At 41.2% G+C, this 9,617-nt stretch overlaps 1 long non-coding RNA gene across 1 annotated transcript in view; it reads right to left on the reverse strand.

Annotated features, from left to right (window-relative positions):
* Nucleotides 1-5,256: 5,256 nt before the first annotated feature.
* LOC142698994 (uncharacterized) overlaps nt 5,257-9,617 on the reverse strand; it is a 15,439-nt gene continuing 11,078 nt past the window's right edge. The window contains exon 6 of the long non-coding RNA XR_012865911.1: nt 5,257-5,900. This is a non-coding gene — a long non-coding RNA (uncharacterized LOC142698994). The remainder of the gene's footprint in view (nt 5,901-9,617) is intronic.

Genomic DNA, 9,617 nt, shown 5'->3' on the forward strand with positions numbered 1-9,617 from the left:
GTGACGCAATCGCTGGGTTGCTGTGGCAATCGGACGCCAGAAAATGGCGTCCGAGTCTGCCTTGTACGGGAGCCGATGAGGACCCACCTGCGGCGTGTCCTCACAGGCTTGCTGTCAGTGAATAACTGACAGCGCTAATACACTGCACTTCGTATGTAGTACAGTGTATTAGAGTAGCGATCGGGGCATCAGGCCCTCATGTCCCCTAGTGGGACAAGTCAGAAAAGTAAAAAAAAGTTAATAAAAATGTGGTAAAACAATAAAAACACACACATTTAAAATAAAAATAAAGCTAAACTGACTTTTTTTCCCATAGTAAGTCTTTTATTATGGGAATACCGTAAAAATAAAAAAAACTATACATAATTGGTATCGCCGCGTCCGTAACGACCCAAACTACAAAACTATTATGTAATTTATTCCGCACGGTGAACGCCGTAAAAAAAAACATGAAAAACAACGCCAGAATCTTTGTTTTTAGGTCACATCTCCTTCCAAAAAATGCTATAAAAAGTGATCAAAAAGTCACATTTACTCCAAAATAGTACTAATAAAAACGACAATTCGTCCCGCAAAAAATAATCCCGACACCGCTTTGTGCACGCAAAAATAAAAAAGTTATGGGTCTTAGAATATGGCGACACAGAAAACAAATGATTTTATAAAAAAAGTGATTTTATTGTGCAAAAGCCGCAATACATAAAAAAAAACTATATAAATTTGGTATCACCGTAATCGTATCGACCCGCAGAATAAAGCTAACATGTAATTTAGGGCGCACTGTGGATGCCGATAAAAAAAACAATAAAAAACGATTCCAGAATTGCTTGTTTTTGGTAATTTCCTTTACCAAAAAATGAAATAAAAAGTGATCAAAAAGTCGTATGTGTTCTAAAATGATACCAATAAAATCTACAGCCCGTCTCGCAAAAAACAAGCCCGCACACCGCTCAATCAACTGAAAAACAAAAAAGTTACGGCACTAGTAATGCGGTGATGAAAAAAAATAAATCTCAATGCGCAGGCCGGAGGGGAACATTCCTTCAGTTTCAGGACCCTAGTATTTAGGAACTAGGAAAGGGAAGGGACATCGCACATCCGCTGGAAGTGAGGGTGCCCGTATTATACCAGCGCAAAACTTTCCCAGTAATATTTCCCAAACTACGAAGGAGAAAAAGTCCACAAAAGGTACAGAGCGTTACAGAAGGGGGATAAGAAAGAAAACCGTTTATCAGTGTGACACCGGCCTGTGCATAACGGATCGCTTCACATCGTAACACACATCTATGGATAATTGTATTATTTACCCCATTATTTTACCCTCTTATTATGCCCTGATGTACCCCGCACAGCTTACATATACCCTGATGTACTCCGCACAGATTACATATACCCTGATGTACTCCGCACAGCTTACATATACCACTGATATACTCCGCACAGATTACATATGCCACCACATTATAAACTGAAATACCAGCAAAACTCAAACAAAACTACCAAGCAAAATCCATGCTCAAAATGGCGGTCTATTCCTTCTTAGCCCTACAGTGTGCCCAAACAGCAATTTATGGCCAAAAGTAAGGCATTACCATACCCGGCAGAACCCGCTTAACAATTTATGGGGTAAGATTCTCTAGGGGCACAACATCTTGTGCGGTGAATGGGCAGATCAGTGGAAAAATTGCAATTTTCACTTTGCACCATCCACTGCGTATTCATTTCAGAAAAACACCTGTGGAGTCTAAATTCTCACTACACCCCTTGATAAATGCCTTTAGGGGTGTAGTTTCTAAAACGGGGTCACTTTTGTTTGGTACATCAGGGGTTTTGCAAATGCAACATGGCGTCCGCAAACCATTCCAGAAAAATCTACGCTCCAAAAGATAAATACCGCTCCTTTTCTTCTGAATGCTCCCATATACGTATACAGCCTATTATAACCACATATGGGGTGTTACCGTACTCGGGAGAAATTACTTTACAAATGTTGGGGTGCTTTTTCTTCTCTATTCCTTGTAAAAATGAAAAATGTTGATCTAAAACTACATCTTGTTGGAAAAAAAAAATATTTTTCATTTTCATAGCTTAATTCTAATTAATTCAGCAAAAAACCTTTGGGATCAAAATTTTCACTATACTCCTAGATGATTCCTCAGGGGGTGCAGTTTTCCAAATGGAGTCAATTTTGGGGTGTTTCCACTGTACTAGTACTACAGGGGCTCAGCAAATGTGACATGGCGCCCAGACACTATCCAAAATCCAAATGGTGCTAGTTCCATTCTGAGCCCTACCGTGTGTCCAAACAGCCGTTTCTGACCACATGTGGGGTATTGTTTTACTTGGGAGAAGTTGCTTTACTAATTTTATGGTGCTTTTTCTCCTTCAGTCCTTGTGGAAATGAAAAAAAAATACCTAAACCTACATTTTATTTGAAAAAATGTAGATTTTCATTTTTACGGCCTATTTCCAATAAGTTCTGTAAAACACCTGTGGGGTCAAACTGCTCACTGTACCCCTAGATAATTTCCTCATGGGGTGTAGTTTCCAAAATGGGGTCACTTGTTGGGGGTTTCCACTGTTTTGTCCCCTCAGGGGCTTTGCAAATGCGACATGGCCTCCGCAAACCATTCCTGCTAAATTTGAGTTCCAAAAGCCAAATGGCGCTCTTTCCCTTCTCAGCCTCGCCGTTTCTCCAAACAGCCGTTTATTACTACATGTGGGGTATTGTTTTACTCGGGAGAAATGTCTTTACAAATTTTATGGTGCTTTTTCTCCTTCAGTCCTTGTGGAAATGAAAAAAAATTAGCTAAACCTACATTTTATTTGAAAAAATGTAGATTTTCATTTTCACAGCCTACTTCCAAAAATTTCTGCAAAAAACCTGTGGGGTCAAAATGCTCACTATACCCCTAGATAATTTCCTCAAGGGGTAAAGTTTCCAAAATGGGGTCACTTGTTGGGGGTTTCCACTGTTTTGTCCCCTCAGTTGCTTTGCAAATGCGACATGGCCTCCGCAAACCATTCCTACTAAATTTGAGCTCCAAGAGCCAAATGGTGCTCTTTCCCTTCTAAGCCCTGCCGTGTGTCCAAACAACCATTTATTACCACATGTGGGGTATTGTTTTACTCGTGAGAAATTTCTTTACAAATTTTATGGTGCTTTTTCTCCTTTAGTCCTTGTGAAAATGAAAAAAAATTAGCTAAACCTACATTTTATTTGAAAAAATGTAGATTTTCATTTTCATGGCTTAGTTCCAAAAATTTTTGCAAAAAAACTGGCCGGTCAAAATGCTTGCTACACCCCTAGATAAATTCCTCGAGGGGTATAGTTTCCAAAATGGGGTCACTTGTTGGGGGTTTCCACTGTTTTGTCCCCTAGGGGGCTTTGCAAATGCGACATGGCCTCCGCAAACCATTCCTGCTAAATTTGAGCTCCAAGAGCCAAATGGCGCTCTTTCCATTCTAAGCCCTGCTGTGTGTCCAAATAACCGTTTATTACCACATGTGGGGTATTGTTTTACTCGGGAGAAATTGCTCTACAAATGATGTGGTGCTTTTTCTACTTTAGTTCTTTTGGAAATGAAAAAAAATTAGCTAAACATAAATTTTATTTGAAAAAATGTAGATTTTCATTTTCATGGCCTAGTTCCAAAAATTTTTGCAAAAAAACTGGCCAGTCAAAATGCTTGCTACAACCCTAGATAAATTCCTCGTGGGGTGTAGTTTCCCAAATGGGGTCACTTTTGGGGGGTTTCCACTGTTTTAGTTCCACAAGACCTGTTCAAAGCTGACATGGTGCCTAAAATATATTCTAATAAAAAGGAGACCCAAAATCCACCAGGTGCTCCTTTGCTTCTGAGGCCGGTGCTTCAGTCCAGTAGCACACTAGAGCCACATGTGGGATATTTCCTAAAACTGCAGAACCTGAAAAATAAATATTGAGTTGCATTTCTTGGGTAAAACATTCTGTGGTACAAAAAAAATGGATTCAAAATGAATTTCTGGAAAAAAATAATGAACTTTGTAAATTTCACCTCTACTTTGCCTTAATTCCTGCGCAATGTCTAAAGGGTTAAGAAACTTTCTAAATGCTGTTTTGAATACTTTGAGGGGTGCAGTTTTTAAAATGGGGTGACTTATTGGGGGTTTCTAATATCTAAGGACCTCAAAGCCACTTCACAACTGAACTGGCCCCTGTAAAAATAGCATTTTGACATTTTCTTGAAAATGTGAGAAATTGCTGCTAAAGTTCTAAGACTTGTAACGTCCTAGAAAAATAAAATAATGTTCAAAAAATGATGCCAATCTAAAGTAGACATATGGGGGATGTTAGTTAGCAACATTTTTGTGTGGTATAACTGCCTGTCTTACAAGCAGATACATTTAAATTGAGAAAAATGCAAATTTTTGCAATTTTTCGCTAAATTTTGGTGTTTTTCACAATTAAATACTGAATGTATCGGGAAAATTTTGCCAGTAACATAAAGTCCAATGTGTCACGAGAAAACAATCTCAGAATCACTTGGATAGGTAAAAGCATTCTGGAGTTATTACCACATAAAGTGAAACATGTCAGATTTGAAAAATGAGGCAGGAAGGAGGTGAAGGGAACAAGTGAGCCCTAATCTACCCACCGCCCTGTCCCTGCCTACTTGCAACGACCCGCCCTAGGCGACGGGGTACAACTTGGCGGCGGTCCCTACGCTGTCTAAGTGCAAGGGAGTACAAACAGGGAACACGCAAGGGAAGGGGCAGTAGGCCACAGAACGCCGCGAGGAAACGGAGCGGTGAATGAGCCAGTCAGGATCAGGATGTAGTGGAGTATACAAACGCAGAGCACGGAGCAGGAAGCAAGCCAGGGGCAAAGCGAAGCAGGATAAGCGGAACTGAAGCAAGGCAGAAGCACGGCAGAAGCAGGCTGGAGCAAGGCAGCAGTGGGGCCAGGAATCCAAGAAGAATAACAAGCACTGAGGAAGAGAACACGGCAGGTATAAATGAACAGGGGGCGGAGCTAACTACGACTGACCAGGCCGCGATAGGCTCTCCCACTCCTGAGCCTGCCACCCTGGTTGGTGGGAGCCGGTGTCAGTCTAAGAGGTCTGGCCTCAGGTGTCGACTGATTAATCTCGGGAGTATACACAGACGTAGTACCTGGCAGATCCTTTACACTCTGTCAGGAAGGTCAAAAGCGGCCAAAGAGGGAAGGGGTTAAGGAAGAATGATGTCAGAATGTCGATAATCGTAGGTATCAGTACTTCCGATTTAGTTTGCAGTAATATACAATTCACTCCTGTATTTCACTGAAGTCACGTTGGAGTATTCTATGTTGTTTGGTAAGAGTGTTGTTGTCAGATTGCTTTAAGAAAAGAATGATGTCAGAAAGCTGAAATACATAGACTATGATGTATAGAGCTACGAGCAATGAAACTCCATAGTCCTTTGTCTGGTTTAGGTCCAAGTGGATTGATTGAAGAAGTCGGCCATTGCAGAGTTTCAGGAGACTGGCTGTCATCAAATACTGTAGAATCTAATGCTATTATTCTTGACCTCTTGTAGGGGAGCAAAGAACAGTACCTGTTGCAGCTGTTTCATGTGAGGTGGGCTTACATGAAGCAACCTCCTTCTTCTCACCTGGGGGTCTTCTGTGCGGTATATTATCCTCAGACCCACTTATCTTTTCCTCCAGGTCAAGGAATTTTCCGTCTAACAGAGGATCAAGTTACAACTGCTCGCAGGTCTCCAGTAATAATTGGTTTCTCTCACGGGTGATGAGTCGGTCTAAATAATATGTGCAGATTTCTTCACATAGGAAGAATCGATCCAGGTATCTCTTCTTTCACACCTCACGGCAGTAAGGATGGTCAGCAGCAGTACCTTGAAGAGACTTCTCCAAAGCACTGTAAATAAACCAGAATGTAAAACTAATTGATCATTATAAAGTTTCACAGATTAACGGAATAAGTCTCTTCAGTACATTTATGTTGAGCCTCCTGCACCTGAGTCTTAACTCTCTCAGGCTGGGTTTACACTGTGCGTTTTTGCCATGAATTTTTTTTGTTTTGGTAGATAAACTAACGTGGAAGTTCATCAAACCAAACAAAAAAAGAATGCTAAAAATGCAACAAAAACGCACATTGTAAACAAAGCCTAAAACTTCTTCTGAAGCCTTATCACATATTGGACAAGGGTGTCATGTGACAAATATAGTTCTGAGTCTGTAGGTGTTATGGGCAACCTGGGTAATTTTCGAACAAAATTTCATAAGGAGTTAGTACATGGTCGGTGGGGGTCCCAGTAGTGGGGCCCTTAGCGATCATATATTTATCACCTATCCAGTGGATAGGTGATAAATGTTCTTAGTGGGAAAACCCTTTAGCTTAAAGGGGTTTTCCAGTCCTAAGAAATTGTAGGAATTTCTTGACATAAATTTCTTGGTTTTGTATAACGGTCATTTAAGCACGACCATCTTTCGGAGAGCAACAGCGGTGAATTCTTTATTGCACGCATCATCGTTTTATACTCCTCATATTGTGTGTTCCATCCCGACAGGCCAATTCTTGAGGGCTAAATGAGTGATTTATTTCTCATCTGAATTTTAAAGAACAGGCCTCAAATCTGAAACAGAGATTAAGACAACGTGGCTACAGAAATATAGATGCTGAAAAAGGATGCCAAAGAGCAAGGAGTACTAATCGGGACATTCTGTTGAGACAAAAGGTACGTAGATCAAAGGAAATCTGGTCAGATTTGTAACCAACTCTAACACACAATGGCAGAATGATCCCGATCTTAGGGGTGTTCTTCCACACCGACCATTGATGGTGGCTAAAAGAAGCAGAACACTAAAGGACATGTTAGTAAGAAGCCATTATGTACCTCCCTGTGTGTCATCGGGCCCTAAGTGGGGCTCATTCCCATGTGGCCACTGCTCTATCTGTAGCATGATTGTTAGGACAGACACATTTTGTGATTCATCAGGATGTGATGAACACAAAATTGTGCACGTCATTAATTGCAGTACCACGGGGGTCATATATCGCGCTACATGCACTTGTGGTTTGATATACGTGGGTATGACCACACGAGATCTGAGGGTACGCACCCAGGAACATGCCAAGGATACCAGGGCAGCAGTGAAATTGGACCCTCAGAAACTCATCAAATTTAAACCAATACCTAAGCACTTTAGGGAGAAACACAAGGGCAGATGTCAGGATTTAAAAGTTCCTGAAATTGCTAAACTTTCTTTGGGCTCCCGAGGAGGGAATCTAGCCAAACGTCATGAGCAAATTGAATGTCGTTGGATCATAAGGTTACGCACCCAAGCTCCTTTGGGCCTGAATGAGAAGGTATCATTTGTGCCTTTCTTATAGTATGGCTTTGCACAGGTTGTGAACAATATTGCCAGTGATATCTCCCTTTGCAGTATTTTGGGGACTCTTCCATTTTTATATTAAATGTTAGGGCTTCTACTCTTCTACTGGGGATTGTTGTTTGGTTTGGTTTGATGGGTTGTATATTTTGATTTTATTCTTTATCTTTTGTGAGTAACTGTATACTCCTTTTCTGGGTATAACGCTCGTTCATCGGCTGATTGTAACGTTTATGCAGCCGAAAATATTACCGTTGTTGGCAGCACATCTCCCTGTTCATTTACATAGACCAAAAGAATATTAAAAATAAAAACATTATCGCTCAAAAGCAGTGGATTTTTATTTTTTTTTAACATATCTGGAATCGCGACACCTGTAAAAGTCCAAACTGTTACAATATAAAATGAAAACCCCAAAATCGCCTATTTTTTTAGTCACCTCGTATCCCACAAAAGAATTTAATAAAAAGTGGTCAAAAAGTCTTATGTACCCCAAAATGGTACCAATTAAAACTACAGCTCGGCCTGCAGAAAATAAGCCCTCATATAGACAGAAAAATCAAAAAGTTATGTCTCAGAATATGGCAACACAAAACAAATTTTATTTGTAATAATGAATTTTCTCCTTGTAAGGGCTTGTCCACACGTAACGAAAATGGCTGCGTATTTTCCATTCGGAGTTGCGAACGGACAATACGCAGCAGAATACAGTAGCAGCAAAGTGGGTGTGAATGAGCGAATGTTATCCACACGCTGCATAAAATGTCAGTCCTGAAATTCACCTGCTGTATGTAAATTCCTGCTGCGGAAAGTGGACTGAATTCCTGCGTTTTTCAGAGGAAATGTCACCATCTCACAGACTTGGAAAAAAACGCAGCAAAATCCGGAATATTTTCTACAGTAAATGCAGGAAATGTTTTTCCATAGCAGATTGTCTGCTAGTCCAAGCGGAAATTCCTGCAGCAATTCCGTGGCTTTTGGAAGGTGGGGAGGAAAAAATGTGAATAAAAATAATGTCAGCGATGGGAAGGGGTTAATAATGTGCTTTGGGTTTGTGTCTGACTAAACACATAGACGTCATTCTTGCCTACTCTCCAGGATTGTCGAGTAGTCTACAAGAAATCTCCCGGCAGAGCAGGGACGTCTCCTGAAAGTCTCCTGACGGCTGAGAACAGGGGCTCTTGCTGCATATTTATTTCTATGGCCGCATGGTAGCTGTGTAAACATGTATCATTGAGCTCCTGCTTGTGGCTGCACGCAGGGAAGCACTCTACTGGCACTGTTTATGGGACACTCTACTGGCACTGTTTATGGGGCACTCTACTGGCACTGTTTATGGGGCACTCTACTTGCACTGTTTATGGGGCACTCTACTGGCACTGTTTATGGGGCACTCTACTGGCACTGTTTATGGGACACTCTACTCGCACTGTTTATGGGGCACTCTACTGGCACTGTTTATGGGGCACTCTACTGGCACTGTTTATGGGGCACTCTACTGGCACTGTTTATGGGGCACTCTGCTGGTATTGGTAATGGAGCCATTTTGGCTGGTGTGGGGGAGTGGATCAGCTTAGGACTCCTAGAAAACGATTATTTACCCTCACAAACTGAAATGATTGATTCCATATCAAGCCTTGGCTCTTATTTAGACTGGTACAAATCCTAGGAATTATTGACAGAGCTATGACAATCATGATGGATCCGTTGTGTAAAAGATCCCATTGACTTCTAATGGGTCAGTGAGGTTTCGGGCTCTAATGGTGTTGTGAACAGAGCCTAACCTGTGTAGAGTTTTGATGAATCATGTGCTGGGAAGACTTCTATTTACACCTCTTACAGCAAGTACTAAAGCCTCTAACATGTATTGTATATCTGACAAGTTACAATTCTGTATTTCACCCTCTGTCGCCGTGCGGTACTTTAATGAGACGCCATATCCTCTCTATGGTGTGTGGTGGAGCATGACACATTTTCTTTTCTTCTTACGGAATGTGTAAAATTAGAGGAACAATGTAGGCCCATAATGCAATACAGATCCGTGTGTGTCTCTGTGTGTGTGTGTGTCTGTCTGTTTGTGTGTGTGTGTGTGTGTGTGTATGTATGTCTGTCTGTTTGTGTGTGTGTGTGTGTGTGTGTGTGTGTGTGTGTGTCTGTGTGTGTCTGTGTGTGTGTATGTATGTGTGTGTTTGTGTATGTGTGTGTGTGTGTGTGAGTGTATGTATGTGTCTGTGTGTGTGTG

This window comes from Rhinoderma darwinii, unplaced genomic scaffold (assembly GCF_050947455.1).
Source record: "Rhinoderma darwinii isolate aRhiDar2 unplaced genomic scaffold, aRhiDar2.hap1 Scaffold_106, whole genome shotgun sequence".
Taxonomy (NCBI): domain Eukaryota; kingdom Metazoa; phylum Chordata; class Amphibia; order Anura; family Rhinodermatidae; genus Rhinoderma; species Rhinoderma darwinii.